Source organism: Ursus arctos, unplaced genomic scaffold (genome assembly GCF_023065955.2).
Source record: "Ursus arctos isolate Adak ecotype North America unplaced genomic scaffold, UrsArc2.0 scaffold_19, whole genome shotgun sequence".
Lineage (NCBI taxonomy): Eukaryota > Metazoa > Chordata > Mammalia > Carnivora > Ursidae > Ursus > Ursus arctos.
The window spans coordinates 5,976,614-5,992,623 of record NW_026622863.1 but is presented as its reverse complement, the minus strand read 5'-3'; the positions used below and the strand labels follow the sequence as shown (position 1 = coordinate 5,992,623).

Sequence of the window (16,010 nt, the reverse complement as noted above, 5' to 3'; positions counted from 1 at the left end):
CTGATTTGAGGGAAGTGAAATACCCAGCTCTGGCCCCATCTAGTCTTCCTGTCTCACCATCGGGAATGGATGAGGATTGAGGAAAAGGAACCTGAAAAGCACATGTTAAGGTCACAGCCCAGGGTCATGGACTCACTAAAAAAGTGAGACCTAACTGGAGAACACTTAACCCTTCCCTGAACATCTTACCACTACATTAATCAGTATCCTGTATAACAACAGGGGATTACAGGTGAGCAAGGATCAAGCCGTTTCAAAAGGAGTCTCTAAGAGATAAGAGACAAAAACAAGGACACTAGAGGAACTTTTAGCCTCTGACACCCACAGCTACAGCAACCAATAAATGCAGCCTAACTCACAGCCAGGTAAACATAAAGCCTCATACTATAAATGACTAGCTTTCAACAAAAAATTACAAGGCATGCTAAAAGGCAAAAAAAGGGGGGGGGGCAATTTGCATAGACAAAGCAAGCATCAGAATCAATTATGACAGAATTTGGAATTGTAAGACTGGGAATTTTATTTTTTTTTTTTTAAGATTTTTTATTTATTTATTTGACAGAGATAGAGACAGCCAATGAGAGAGGGAACACAAGCAGGGGGAGTGGGAGAGGAAGAAGCAGGCTCATAGAGGAGGAGCCTGACGTGGGGCTCGAACCCGGAACGCCGGGATCACGCCCTGAGCCGAAGGCAGACGCTTTAACCGCTGTGCCACCCAGGCGCCCCAGACTGGGAATTTTAAATAACCATGATTAATATCCTAAGGGCTCAAACAGAAGAAAAGAAATGCTAGAAACCAAAAGCACCAGAATAGAAATGAAGAATGCCTTTGATGGGCTCAGCAGCAGCTTGGACATGGCTGAGGAAAGAATCAGTAAGCTTGAAGATGTCAATAGAAACTTCCCAAACTAAAAATCAAAGAGAAAAAGAAAAAATGTAGTTTAGCTTAATGACCCTTGAGGTGTGAACTGCTGCACCAATGGCCCCCAATAACTGATAATATAGTCCCTTCCCCTACTGACTATACTTAACCAAGAGGACATCAGCAAACATGACACAAGTAGAACCTTGATAAGGTCTTACACTTGATACTTGCCCTCTTGGGATGCTGTCCAGAGACTGCATGTAAAGAAGCGCAGTCTAGTCTCCTTGAGAATGAAAGTCTAAAAGGAGAGAGGCCTCAGCCGTCGTAGCTGACCTTCCAGCTGAATGTAGCCTCAAAAGTGAGCCCAGTCAAAACAGCAGAAACTGCCCAGGCAACCTACACAATCATGAGAAATAAAATAGTTATAGCTGTAAGCCACTAAACTTTGGGTTGGTTCATTATAGAACAATAAGTAATTGCTAAAAGAAGTGTATTCTGCTTTGCTTAAGAGCCAAATGTGAAAGAGTTTACAGAGATGGACCTGTCAACTTTAATAAAAAGGTGTGTTTGGGAAGTGCAGACTTTAGTAGACAGGAAAGGGAAAGAAATATACCGAAGCAGAAGGTGAAGGCTTTAAGAGTTTAAGAGAATATGCTTCCTGACAGTCACAACTTTAATCACATTCTCCAGGAAGGAGGCGCACGTGAAAAGAAATGACTTTGGTAAAGGAAAAATTATAAGGTATTTTTGTGTTTTATGTGTATTATAGCCAAATAATTGTCTCTAAGTCTCTCCAGTTGACTAACATGCGGTAACTACTTAGTCTAATGAACATTTTTAAATCACATATTTTAGTGAAGAACCTAACTTGCAATTTGGGACTAAAAAAAAAAACCTCTCACCTTTGGTTTAAGTAGCTATGTATCTTTTATCCCTATTTTAGAACTAAGCAGTTTTACTCCCATGTGTTTTTTGTCACTATAAAAAAGCACAGTTTTGACTAAAATGCCATGGCTAAATGATTTGCCTCTCAGAGAGAGAGAGGTCTCCAACAAGAAAAATAAAGTGCACTAAAGCATAAACCAAGGTTTCCCACTTAGTTCATTTATATCACATTGTCCACTTCAGAAACCAGAGTTTATCTTTCTAATCCAGAGAATGACAGCTGAAACATAATTGTACACAAACTTAGAAAAGTTTACCCCCCTAATGCAACTCTGTAAAGGAGCACTGACCATTAAATTAGACATTCACAGTCAGTAACGCCCAATGCAATTTGGTTTTATGAGAGTTGTGGATTTATTTTATTGTTTCCCTTCAGATTATTTTTTTGCACCCATTGGCAATGGTTTTTATCATACCTTCATTAGATGCTTTGACCATTAAACTATAGAAAAACAGTTATCAGGGGCGCCTGGGTAGCGCAGTCGTTAGGCGGCTGCCTTCGGCTCAGGGCGTGATCCTGGCGTTCCAGGATCGAGTCCCACATCGGGCTTCTCCGCTGGGAGCCTGCTTCTTCCTCTCCCACTCCCCCTGCTTGTGTTCCCTCTCTCGCTGGCTGTCTCTCTCTGTCAAAATAAATAAATAAAATCTTTAAAAAAAAAAGAAAAACAGTTATCAAGTGGTGCCTGGGTAGCTCAGTCAGTTAAGCATCTGACTCTTGATTTCAGCTCAGGTCATGATCTCACAGTGGTGAGATCAAGCCCCCTGTTAGGCTCCAGGCTCAGCATGGAGTCTGATTGAGATTCACTCTCTCCCTCTCCCTTGGCCCCTCCCGCTACTCATGCTTGCTCACTCTCCCTCTCGAAATAAATAAATAAAATATTTTTAAAAAGAGAGAAATAGTTATCAAAATCAAACTACTCAGTTCCAAAAATAGTTAAACTTACAGTTACCATATAAATCATTAATTCCACACCTGGGGATAATATTCCCAAGAGAATTAAAAATATACGTCACATAAAAACTTGTATATGAATATTCATAGCAGCATTTATTCATAATAGCTAAAAAGTCTAAATGAACCAAATGCCCATTAACTAATAAGTAGATAAACAAAATGTGGCATATCAATATAGTAGAACATTACCTACCCATAAAAACATGAAATATACTATAACATGGATGAACCTTGTAAAATATTCTAAGTGAAAGAAGTCAGTCATAAAACACTGCATATTACACAATTCCATTTATATAAAATGTCTAGAATAGGCAAATCCATAGAGATAGAAAGGGACTAAGGGTTACCGGAGACTGGGGGAAGGAAGAAATGGGAAATGACTGCTAATGGTTACAGGGTTCGTTTTTTGGGTTGATGAAAATGTTCTGGAATTAGTGGTGACACTTATACAACCTTGTGACTATATTGAAAACCACCAAATTGTACACTTTAAAGTGGTAGACGTTGTGCTGTGTGAATTATATATCAATTTAACAAAAAAGAAATTTAAAACTATGTTCTAAATTTATAATTGGGAAGCAGGCTGACAGATGAAGTTTGAACCAGAGTTCCAAACTTCCTGATGTATTACAAAAGAGAAATTAGAAAAACTTCCATGAAAAATTGGTGTTATACTATTTTTCAGGAATATGAAGTTGAAAATCAACCTAAGAAAAAACCAGAAAATATGAGGAATGATTTTATAATAATCAAAATAACAACTAACATTTGTATAGTGCTTTGCAGTTTTCAAAGCACTTTCATATACCATTAAAAATTAAGTACTGGTTTTGAATTGCCTCACCAAATCCATGCAATAAGTTGTATTGTAATTCCATTTTTAAGGATGAGGAAACATTCAAGTTCTATTTTTCTGTTTTATCTTTAAGCATTTCTAGGTCAGGGTTTGTCTCTTTTTCATCTCTGTGTAAAAGGCATATATAGTATGCATTCAGTATATGTTTAGGTGAATAAATTAAGGCTTAGGAAAGTCAAGGGACTTTTTAAAAATCAAACACAGTAGTGTTAAAATACTGTCTTTGGCATTCAAATCCTATGTGTTTTCCATAATACCACATCGCAAGTCTCCTGTGTTAGGGAATACTTTTGTTCAAGTTCTAGTCTAAGTTGATGTCAGGTTATTATTAAAATGGATGCCTTCAACAGTAATTATTGATATGGCATATTATATAAGACCTCAAGAAAAACTAAAGTTAAGCAATATACAAATTGGACCTTTGTTATTTACTACCGAATCTTCTGGTTAGTACAACGGATATCTACTAAGTGCCTGTTAGGTGTCAGCCACTATGCTGTACCCTAGAAATAGGGCATTGAATATTTCACTAGACCGGGAGCTCCTAAGCACCTCTTTTCATGGAGCTATTTTCAATCTAGTAGGAGTCTCCCACACATTTTATCACTTTATTCCTGTCAGTTATCTAGAAGCTGAGTTCAGATATGATTCACAATACTCCAAAGAAATAACAGCCAAATGTTAGTGGATTCCTTCACTCTCCATTATAAGTCACCCATCAACTACCAGGAAAAGAGGCCAACAATTGTTTTAAGAAGTTTTCCATAAAGAGCTATACTCCTAAATTCTGAAATCCAGGAATTTAGCATTTGAGCATGTAACCTCACAAATGCCCCAAATACTGTCCACTTAAGACAATGCAGGATCTTTCTTCTGGATCCACATTCCAGAGCACCTATTTGCACCACATTCTTTTAAAAGGTATTGACAACTTTCTCTGCTTAAATTTATGCCTTCCTATGAAGACAGGCTATTTCTTGTTCTCGAGCTGATTACTAAATAGGACTATTAGAAAACAGGAGTATTCATAGAGTGACATTAAATTAACACGTCTTAGATTTGTAATTTGATCACTGATTGATTACGCTGCTCCTCCTGCCAGCAGAGAGCCTGATCCATAGCAGGAGCGTCACATCTATAGAATAAACAGACTTCGTGATTAGTGAGAATCCACTCAACGCTGGAAACTAGATTTTCCCAGAGTCCAAGTAAAATGATGTGCTTTAGTCACATAAGCCAGCAGGAGATTTTATCATCAAGGAAAGAACAACTGCTTCATTTCTTTTTTCGATGTGCGTAGCCATCATTTCATTAAAAGCAAGTCAATTTTAAAACAAAAATAAGAAGTTAAGAAGCTCCAATTTAGTAAATTTTTTAAATGTCAAGTGACTGTAGGCTAAAAGGGACCAAATTTTAAAATGAAATATCAATACTTTTATTACTCTCTGACAAAATTTCTTTCCAGAATTCCTTCTCGCCTTCCAAATCTATCGTGTCTTCTTTTTTTACCACTTTGAATTCTGGTGTCAGATTACAATCTGGTATTAAGAAATACAGGTTAAGTGTAGCCTGTTGACAACAAGTAACCTTTTTATAATTAACTGTGTTCTATCTTTAGAAATTAGCTGTCTTCCTCATAGCTGGCTAAACACTTCAGCAATGAATTTAAATGTTAAAAATCATCACTGTTTTGACTCTTAACTAGAGATGACAAATTGGTGGTTATCAGAAGGGCGGTGGGTAGGGGGTGAGTGCAAGAGGCGATGGGGATTGAGAATACAGTTATCATGATGAGCACAGGATGTTGTATGGAAGTGTTGAATCATTATGTTATACACAAACTAATATAACACTAAGTTAATCATACTGGAATTTTTTTAAAAGAATAAAAGATTCAAACAAGTATTTAAAAAATCTCATCACTGTTTTAATCTGTTTTATCACTTGTTTTCTTTGGCTATTATTCTTAGTTGATAATTTCTTTAAAAAGTGGTTATATATTAAAAAAAAATTTAAAAAAAGTGGTTATATATTATCAAAAATCATCCTACTAAAACAGTTTTGACATTCTGTATTATCCAGAATATTCAGGGCATTGGGGTCTTAGATCAAATCAAATATTTTGATAAGAAGCCACTAATGCCACCTTGGATTTTTTTTCATTGATTTCCATGCAGAATTAGAATGCATATATGAAGCATCTGTCATACACATTTCTTATAAGCTTTGCACGTAAGTTGTTTGAAACTTGGAATGCTTGTTTTAAATTATTTTAAAATAGCAGGGAAAGGATTATATTATCAGAATATACCATAAACGCCAGCTTAACTTCTAGACTTAATATTTACAATGAAGCTTTATCATATGAGATAACACAAATTATTACCTCAGGTTGGCATTTAGGTACAAGGGACTGTGATAATTGGTCTACGAAGATTTTATTAGCTATATCAGAAATGTACTCTGTTAGCAATTAAAACACACCAGCAGCAAAGGAAAGCAAGTGATAATGTATTTTTTTTATTTACTTTTTTAATAGGGGAAAACAGTAAATGTATTATTTTTATTAAAGTATTATCAATACCTAGAAACAATAAAGGGTACATTATAAATATGAACACAAAATAAGTAGGTCAAAGAATCACTTGAAATAGAAAACTTTTAGTTATTTTTAAAAGTGTATCAGTGGAAACAAACCATAAATCTGTTAACTTTAAATGCCACTACATGTATTGTAAGAATATAAAACTTTCAAATCTTCTTGTTTAAATTCTTAACTACAGAATGACTAAATATCTTCAGGATTCTTTGGGCATAAAAAATAATTATTTAGAGTTACCTAGCAAACCAAATACAGTTGACCTTTGAACAGAGTGGGTTTAAAATACACAGGCCCTCTTACTTGCAGATTTTTTTGCAGTACAGTACCACAAATGTACTTTCTCTTCATTATGATTTTAATAACATTTTTTCTCTAGATTACTTAATTGTTAGAATACAGTACATAATGCCTCACCTCTTTACGTTATTGGTAAGGCTTCTGGTCCACTATAGGCTATTGGCAGTTAAGTTTTGGGGTAGTCAAAAGTTATACATGGATTTTTGACTCTGTGGGGATTTGATGCCCCTAACCTGTGTTGTTCAAGGATCAACTAGAATTCATTATTCTGTATTTCTGTTGTTTTAAAATGTACCACGGTTTTGCTTATAAAGGTGTTAATTCATTAACTCACAGAGTAATACTGTAAGACAATCCTCTGACTTATATTTGCTACATTTTGGGTATTTGAGAAATTACTTTTGAACCATTTCAGTCACTAATAATCACATTGACAAATTCAGACTGATCAGTCATCAACCATCAACATCAAGGCAGGACCCTCCACCAGCAAAAAAGTTACGGCTTGCTGAAAGCTCAGATGGTGTTTAGCATTTTTTAGCAATAAAGTATTTTTAAATTAAGATAAGTACATTGTTTCTTTAGATATAATGCTATTACATACTTAATAGACTACTGGATAGTGTAAGTGTAATTTTTATATGTACTGGGAAGCCACAAAATTCATTTGACTCACTGTTGGATTATTTGCTTTATTGTAGTGGTCTGAAACTGAACCCACAATATCTGTGGGGTAGGCCTGTATTTATATAGTGGTTACAGTATTCACAAAGGTTTTATGTCCTTTTATGAAAATGTACCCACTTTTCATTTTTATTTTTAACTTAATTCTATTGCCTGTATTTACTTTTAATTTTTAAAACTTTCGTATAGATGTTCTCTCTTATGTGATTGTGAGCTTATGGTTCTTCCGGTGATCTGGTCTCTTATAGTATGTTTTTCATATCCTGGGTCCCTAGGCTTCTGTTTTCGGGTTACGTGTCATAATTTTTGGTCTCCTTGGATGTGTGGGAAAATATTTTACACTGAAAGATCATGCTTTAGGTGTGATAATATATTTTTAAATTTTTAATTTTATCATTTATCAAGACCTTTTTAACCCATTGAATCATTCTTGACAACTTTGTTTTGGAAAAAAAAAAAAATGAGTACCTGGAACAGTCTTTCTCCATCCCTTTGCCCTGCCAGGAAGAGAGTTGGTGTACTAGTCACCTAATGAACAAAGAACACATTGATTAAAGGAACATCTCTCACTTACAATGTTATTAAACATTGTAATAAAGGCAGAAGTGACTAAAGGCAGAAATGACAATATACCAGAAGCATGACTCTCTTAGGCAGCTAGAAAATTGGAAATGGACCATTAAAGAGTACAGGCCAGTGAGTAAGAGGAAACAATGCTGGCCAAATCATTTATATCGGAGTCCCTATATAATGAAATACAATTAATATTAAATCTATTTAGGAACGTATTTTTCTTTTCAAAATCTTAGGTTCATGTTTCTTAACCTCCACCATTCATGTTATTATCCAACTTGCCATTCTCAAAATTACAAGTTTTCCCCACCAAGAAACATTGTTCCCTACCTGATATTCTCATATTGTTTCCTTATAGGAATACAGAATTTAACATGCACACCACATGGAACAAAAACGTGATGATGTTTCTTTTAGCATCCCCCACAGGCAGTGAAAATAGTCCTAAAATTTTCACTCTGCCCTCTTAACTATCTTGAATGAGCCAGAAAACCTGAGCTTATTCTAGCGTAGATCAAGGGCTAGTCCATATCCAGAGTACAGTCTTTTTCATAATCGAATCCTGTGTGGTATAACTGGATTAAACTCTTGCTCGGGAAGTTGGTGCCTGTTGAGGAAGATCAGCAAAATACACCAGCCTCATCTTCCAGAACTGCTTAAATAGCCCAGGCTTTAGGTATAGAAGAGAACATCACAAAGCCCAATGCCATAGCCTGGATTTACAAGTGAAGAAAGGCCATGTTAACTAGAATGACTACATATAAAATGTTAGAGATTCTCAGATCATATCCTAGGACACCACAAATACTATACAGATCCAAGCAGTAAAAGATCATGGGGCACCTGGGTGGCTCAGTCGGTTAAGCTTCTGCCTTTGGCTCAGGTCATGATCTCAGAGTCCTGGGATCCAGCCCCGTGTTGGGCTCTCTGCTCATCAGGAAGCCTGCTTCTCTATCTTGCTCACTCTCTCGAATGAATAAAGTATTTTTTTAAAGATTTTATTTATTTATTCGACAGAGATAGAGACAGCCAGCGAGAGAGGGAACACAAGCAGGGGGAGTGGGAGAGGAAGAAGCAGGCTCATAGCGGAGGAGCCCGATGTGGGGCTCGATCCCAGAACGCCTGGATCACGCCCTGAGCTGAAGGCAGACGCTTAACTGCTGTGCCACCCAGGTGCCCCAATTAAGTATTTTTTTTAAAAAACAGTAAAAGATCAGATGTCATTGGATGGGGTTATTCAATGTTATTAGAGGTCCTTTTTATAGAACAGTAAGTCAAACATCACACTTCTTTTTCAGCTGAAAATAAGATCACAGGTGATGATGAAGGGTGTGGGATTTGGAATTAGGCTGCCAAAATTAAAGCCCCAGCTCCACCACTTAGTAGCTATATGTTTTTAGTCAAATTGCTTAACCTCTGGATTTCCCCATAATCAAATGGAGATAATAGGACCTACCCACATGCAGTTATTGCTAACAACTGCAATAAGATGCAAAAAACACTTGCCATAGTTTTTGGCATCTCATATGCTTTTAATAGCTGTTAATTCTTACTGCTTACAGAGGGTATTTTCTTTAATTTTTATACTTTGTCCTCTCTTAGTGTTCTTCATCTCCATTTTAATTGATGTCAATGTACTCTTGTTTCAGAGCTGTCCATTTTAGAATAATGAATACTTCTCGGGACAGTTTTCTCTCCCAAGAAGAGGCATGTTTTTCTCTAAAGTTGCATAGAATATTGGTTGTTTGAATGTGTTCTTTTATCTCATTTTTATAGAGATGCTATTTTTCCTCAAGCCAGGGCAGTGCCAGAAGAGTTACAGACATTACTGTTAGATGCAAATTCCCAGTGGCTTAAACCTTTGCAGGGAGATAGAATTCAATGTCCTTTTGGCTCAGAATAACGTTAACACACACACACACAGACACACACACACACATCACACACCAAGAAAGATAAAATTTCAGTTTTCTTTTCCCCCTTCGGCTAGTGATTTTTCCCTTCGCTCTCCACCTCTTATGTCAGCATGTATACATTATTTAAGTTTTATTTTTGACAAGTGGACATCAGAGCTACAGTTATGATAAAGTTCATATCTGGTATTCTTCAGCAATGAAGTTGGCTTCAATATCTTACCTCAAAACAGAGTGCATGGAAATTATTAAAGTGGGATTTATCTCCTGTCCTGCCTTAATTAATTTAGACTCTTAAATTACAGCATAATCTATTTTACAGTGGCATTAAGCAGTCAGAATTTTATGTCCGTGTAACATTCTCCTGGAGAATAAGAATGAATCAACTTTAAAAACTGTTACTTTTTAATTATGTAAATGTGTATTTGAACTGTTTTGGAAAGTCAGGTTAAGATACAGTCATAAAAGAACATATAGGCATTTGAATCTGGTGATTACGGTATCACAAATGCTTTTTATGTATTTATCTTTAGGTAAACAATCTTTCTGTACTGGTGTCTATGCGGTATAAACTGATACAGTGTTTTTAAGTTGGGAATATGTTACAAGACTCAGGTTTGATGTATTTGGAGAGTAAAATTTCTTTATTCATTCATTTGTTGAGAAAATATGTACTGAGTGCCTAATGTATGCCAGGCCTGTTCTAGGCTCTTATAATATAGAAGTAAATAAAACAGACCTAAATCTTAGCCCTCATAGAGATTACATTCTAGTAGGAGGAAAGAGGGAATAAACATAATAAGTAAATTATGTAATACTATTTAGTTGTCAGGAAGTGATAAGAACTGTGGGACGGGGCAAGATAAAGCCAGGTAAAAAGGATAGTCATCAGATGTTTTCTGTAGAGTGTCCAAAACAGGCCTCTCTGAGAAAGTGCCATTTGAACAAAGATTTGAAGGAGGTAAGAGAGTTGGACATGCAGTTATCTTTTGAAGAATGTTCTTGGCAAAGGAAAAGATCAGTGCCAAGGCTGGAAGGTATAAGCATCCGTGTAATTTTCAAGGAACAGTAAAGAGCCAGTGTCTTAGAGCAGAAGGAAGGGAAATTAAGGAGTAAGAGATGAAACTGAGTTAAATGAGGGACGGGGAATGTAAACTAGGTAGAACAAATTTTTATTCTGAGTGAAGCAGTAGACAATAGGAAGAACAATAGTTAAAGCAGGGAAACCAAATAGAAACCCATTAAAATAATTCAGTTAGAGACGATGGTGGCTTGGATCAAGATGATAGCAGTAAAGGTAGAAATGTGTTTGGATTGCAGACTGCCAAGAAATCAAATAAGGGGGGGGGGGAGAAGTACTATAACTACAGGGTTATAAGCAAATAGAAATATAACTACAGGGTTTCAAACAAATAGAAATATGGAGTTGCATAATTGAGATGAGTTCTACCTCTGGGTATATCCCCCCAAAAAAATTGAAAGCAGAGTCTCAAAGTGATTATCTGTACATCCATGTTCATAGCAACATTACTCATAAAAGCCAAAAGATGGAATCAACCCAAATGTCTATAAATGGATGAATGGCTAAACAAATCAAAGTATATACATACAAGGAATATTATTCAGCCATTAAAGGAATTGTACTGATAATTGCTGTAATTTATATAAACCTTGAAAATGTTATACTAGGTGAAAGAATCCAAACATAAATGGTCACGTTTGTATGATTCCTTTATATCATACATGTAGAATAGATAAATCCATAGAGACTGAGAGCAGATTAGAGGTTACCAGGGAATGAGGAGTTATTACATAATGGGTATGGGTATATTTATGGGGTGATGAAATGTTTGGAAACTAGAGAGAGCTGGTGGTCGTGCAACATTCTGAATACACTAAAGACCACCTAATTTTTGTACTTTAAAATGGTTAATTGTATATTATGTGAATTTCACCCCTACAAAAACAATAAAGAAATGGAATGTAATAGGTGCTTTCATTGAAAACGAGTAGAAATGTAAAGTAGTACACCTCTTTTTAAAAATCAGATTTTCTTTTGTATATCATTCTCCAAGTGTGTTAGCTCAGTTTGTTGAAGAGACTATGCTTTTGTGTGTGTGTCTTTTTTTTATTTAAATTCAACGAACTAACATATACTGTATTATTGGTTTCAGAGGTAGAGGTCAGTGATTCATCAGTCTTATATAATACTCAGTGCTCATTACACTGCCCTCCTTTTTTTTTTTTTTTAAGTTTTTTTATTATATTATGTTAGTCACCATACAGTACATCCCCGGTTTCCAACGTAAAATTCAATGATTCATTAGTTGCGTATAACACCCAGTGCACAATGCAATACGTGCCCTCCTTACTACCCATCACGAGTCTATCCCATTCCCCCACCCCCCTCCCCTCGGAGGCCACCAGTTTGTTTCTCATAGTCCATAGTCTCTCATGCTTCATTCCCCCTTCTGATCACCCCCCCCTTTCTTTATACTGCCCTCCTTAATGCCCATCACCCAGTTACCCTATCTCCCAACCCCCTCCCCTCCAGCAGCCCTCAGTTTGTTTACTATGATTGAGAGTCTCTTACGGTTTGGAAGAAACTATTCTTTTATCCAATGAATGTCCTACTTCACGACCCAGTATTCCATATCTAAGAATGTAAAAAACTAATCCTGATGCATTGATGTTCAGAGATGTTCACTAAAGCGTTATTTATAATGGTGAAAGATTAATCACTTCTTGGCCTTTTGGCTAAGATCAGGTTTAGTATCTGTTCTTACCAGTTTAATACAATCGTGAAAAATAAGGAGAAATCCATCATCTCCAACAATAGATTTTTTCAGTGATGATGTAAGAGGATTAATGTAGGCAATAAAATTGTTTTTGATAATCTGTAGATTTTAGAAAAATAGTTTTTAAAGGCATATATAATAATAAATGTCTTTTAACTGTTAGTTTGGTTTTCTCAATGGGATTTCAGTGTTGCTATAATCTTTCTCTCCGCTTACCTATTTTTAAAGAATTTTAATAACATGAGAAAATACTCATAAAATAATAGTGAAAAGCAATAAAACTTAATTATGCTAATGTGTTTGTGCTTGCACATGCCTAGGGAAAAAATTACATGATTAAAAGCATGCTAAAATATAATAATTATATCTTCATTTTGAGGCTTTGGATACTTTTATTTTCATTATTCTTTTTAACAGTTTTTAAGTTTTCTTATTAAACGTACTGTTTTAATTTGAAATTTATGTTCTGTGGTCTTCTTAATAGAGTATTAATGATAAATGTTCTTATTTGGGTTCTTTACAGTAAGGTAATTGTAGAAAAATAATTTATATGTCTAGTTTGATCTCTTAAGTCAGTCTTTGCTGGTAGTGTAATGAAATCAGTATATATTTGATTTTTACTTCAACTATGTAACAATTTTATGATAACATATAGCTAATGTATTATTTATCATTCAGGACAAGATACTCAAGTGTAAGCATTATCATTCAATTAGCATTCGCACTCAGTTCTACTAATTTGCAATTCATTATATTGCTTTACAATTTTACATACATTGTTTAACTTTTTTTAAATGCCTATCCCAAAGTTCTCTATTTCTTTCCATTATACATATCTATTTCTAACACAGGAATTACATTAAAAAATCATGTATACTTTCAAATGATTTCATATTTCTGGGTAATGTTTAGTGATGTTAGCAGAGTCCTGAATATTAAAATATTTAAGTATTAATTAATCTTATCCTTTAAATGTTCAGTTTAATTATGTAGCAAATACCTAGCAAATATATACTCTCATAGGGAGAGACTGACTTTTGGAATGCCATTGTGAGGACCCCATGAACCTGCTCTCCCCAAAAAGGAAAAAAAATACTGGCCAAACAACTAATATCAACCATTTCAGAACTCTAGAAATTTACCAAAGCCACAGAATGGACTATGTTGTCTATTCAAGAGGAACTACTAATCCTCAATAAGATTGCAGGGTCTGTGGCATTTTAATTTGGGGCTATTCCCACCCAAGCTCCCTTCTCTACTGAGTTGTACGGCAGTGCAGCAGCCATGAAAAGCCAGTAGCTCACAATCAGTAGACAGGACTGACTGAGTTAAAATTCCCATCCCCATAGCACTGTCAGTATTTTATCTAAACTAACAATTCCCTAGAAAATCCCCACTCTTAGGATGTTGGGGCTATTTGATTTGACTCAGAGTTCAGCCCAGCAGTAAAAAATAAAAATTTTTAAAAAAGCCCTATCCCCCAGGGCATTACCAAAAACAACAATCATCTGCTGGCAAAATCTAAGCTACCTAAGCCTACGATTTCAGGTGTAGTGAAACAAGAGCCTGGCCAAAGTATAAAAGGAAGTCCTGAAGAACTAGGTAACCATCAGCGACTTTGCAAAACTCCAGTATATTCATGGGGCTCTAGAAGGCTGTGAACATGCCTAGAAAGGAAACTACTTGATTCAGATGCTCAGCTTGAATATACTATCTTGAGGCCCTGCTCAAGCAAGAAATGAAAGGTAAAGCTATCCTATAAACTGCTTAAAGTTTGAAGGCATGCTTCCACACATAAGTCCTCCAGATAAAGTGTGGAAGACATACAGACAAGATATTTAAGGAAATCTTGTGTACCAGTCATTGGTTATACCAACCCAAGTATGCCCCCTAGGAAGCCAGGCTGAAGACAAAAACTTTAAAAATAAGAAAATAAAATAACTTTGTGGCAGGGAATGCAGAATCTATAGAATTCTTCCAGGAAAGTCACTAAACAAAGGAACACCACTACCAACAACAACAACAACCCACAAATCCTTAAAGGGAGATGATTGAATACCATAGTTGTTACATTATCTATGAAGGCCACTTTCAACCACAAATTATAAGGCATGCAAAGAAACAGGAAAGTATGCCACAAACACATTTTAAAAAAATAAAAGCAAACAACAGAAAATGTGCCCAAAGGTATTGGACTTAGTTGACAAAAAGTATAAATCAGCTACTATAAATATGTTCAAAGAACTAAAAGAAGCCAGGATTGAAGAATTAGGGGTAAGTATGATAACCATGTCTCACTAAATAGAAAATGGAAATAAGGAGATAAAGATCATTTTCAAAAATCAAATAGAAATTCTGGAGGTGGAAAATACAGTAACTGAAGTGAAAAATTCAGTAAAGGTCTCAATAACAGATTTGACTTGACAAAAGAATAAGCAAACTTGAATACAGATCAAACCTGAATACAAATCTCTGTATACAGCCTGGGTTACTGGAAAAAACTTCATGGGGTGCCTCGGTGGCTCAGTCAGTTAAGTGTCTGACTCTTGGTTTCGGCTCAGGTCATGATCTCAGGATTGTGACATCGAGCCTTGTGTTGGGCTCTGTGCCCAGCAGGGAGTCTTCTTGAGCTTCTCTCTCTCCCTCATCCTCTGCCCCTCCCTCCCCCTCTCTGTCTCTCAAATAATAAAGAAATAAATCTTTAGAAAAAAAAAACTCAGAGACCTATGGACCCTCCATCAAGCATACCAACATATGTATAAGGGGATTCTTAGAAGGAAAAGAGAGTAAGGGGCAAAATAAATACCTGAAGCAATAATGGCTGAAACCACCCAAATTTGATGAAAAACATTAATCTGTACATCTAAGAAGCTCAGCCAATTCCAGGGAGAATAAATTCAAAGAGATCCACACATAGTCAAACTGTCAAAAAAACAAAGACAGAAAGAGACTATTGATAGCAGCAAGAGAGAGGCTACTTACCACATTCAGGAGAGCCTCAATAAGATTAACAGCTGACTTCTCACCAAAAGCCATAGAAGCCAGAGGGGGATGATATATCCAAAGTGCTAAAAGAGGGGGGGAAATCTGTCAATCAGGAATTCTATATGTGGTAAACCTATCCTTCAAAAATGAAAAAAATTAGACATTCCTAGATAAACAAAACAGTTCATCTCTAGTAGACCAATCCTACAAGAAATGCTGAACTGAGAGGACAACTGGACAGTAACTCAAATCCACACAGTTAAGTAAAAAACACCAGTAAGATTATAGATAAACATAAAATATGGTGATGCCTCATTTCCTATCTGACTTAAAAGACAACTGTATACAGTGATCATTCTAAACCTGTGTTGATGGATTGATAATGTATAAAAATATATGTATGATAAGAGCCTAAAGGAAGGGGGAGGACAGTAGCTATATTGCAGCGAAGTTGTTATATGCACTAGGAATTAAGTTGGGTTTTTTTTAGTTAATATGCTAATTGTAATCCCCATGGCAACCATGAAGACAATA

The 16,010-nt window shown here is 35.7% G+C and overlaps 1 protein-coding gene and 1 pseudogene across 1 annotated transcript in view; both read left to right on the top strand.

Moving 5' to 3' along the window:
- ITFG1 (integrin alpha FG-GAP repeat containing 1) overlaps window positions 1-16,010 on the top strand; it is a 269,979-nt gene that overhangs the window by 243,234 nt on the left and 10,735 nt on the right. The window lies entirely within an intron of this gene.
- LOC113252596 (U2 spliceosomal RNA) lies at window positions 12,431-12,539 on the top strand (annotated as a pseudogene).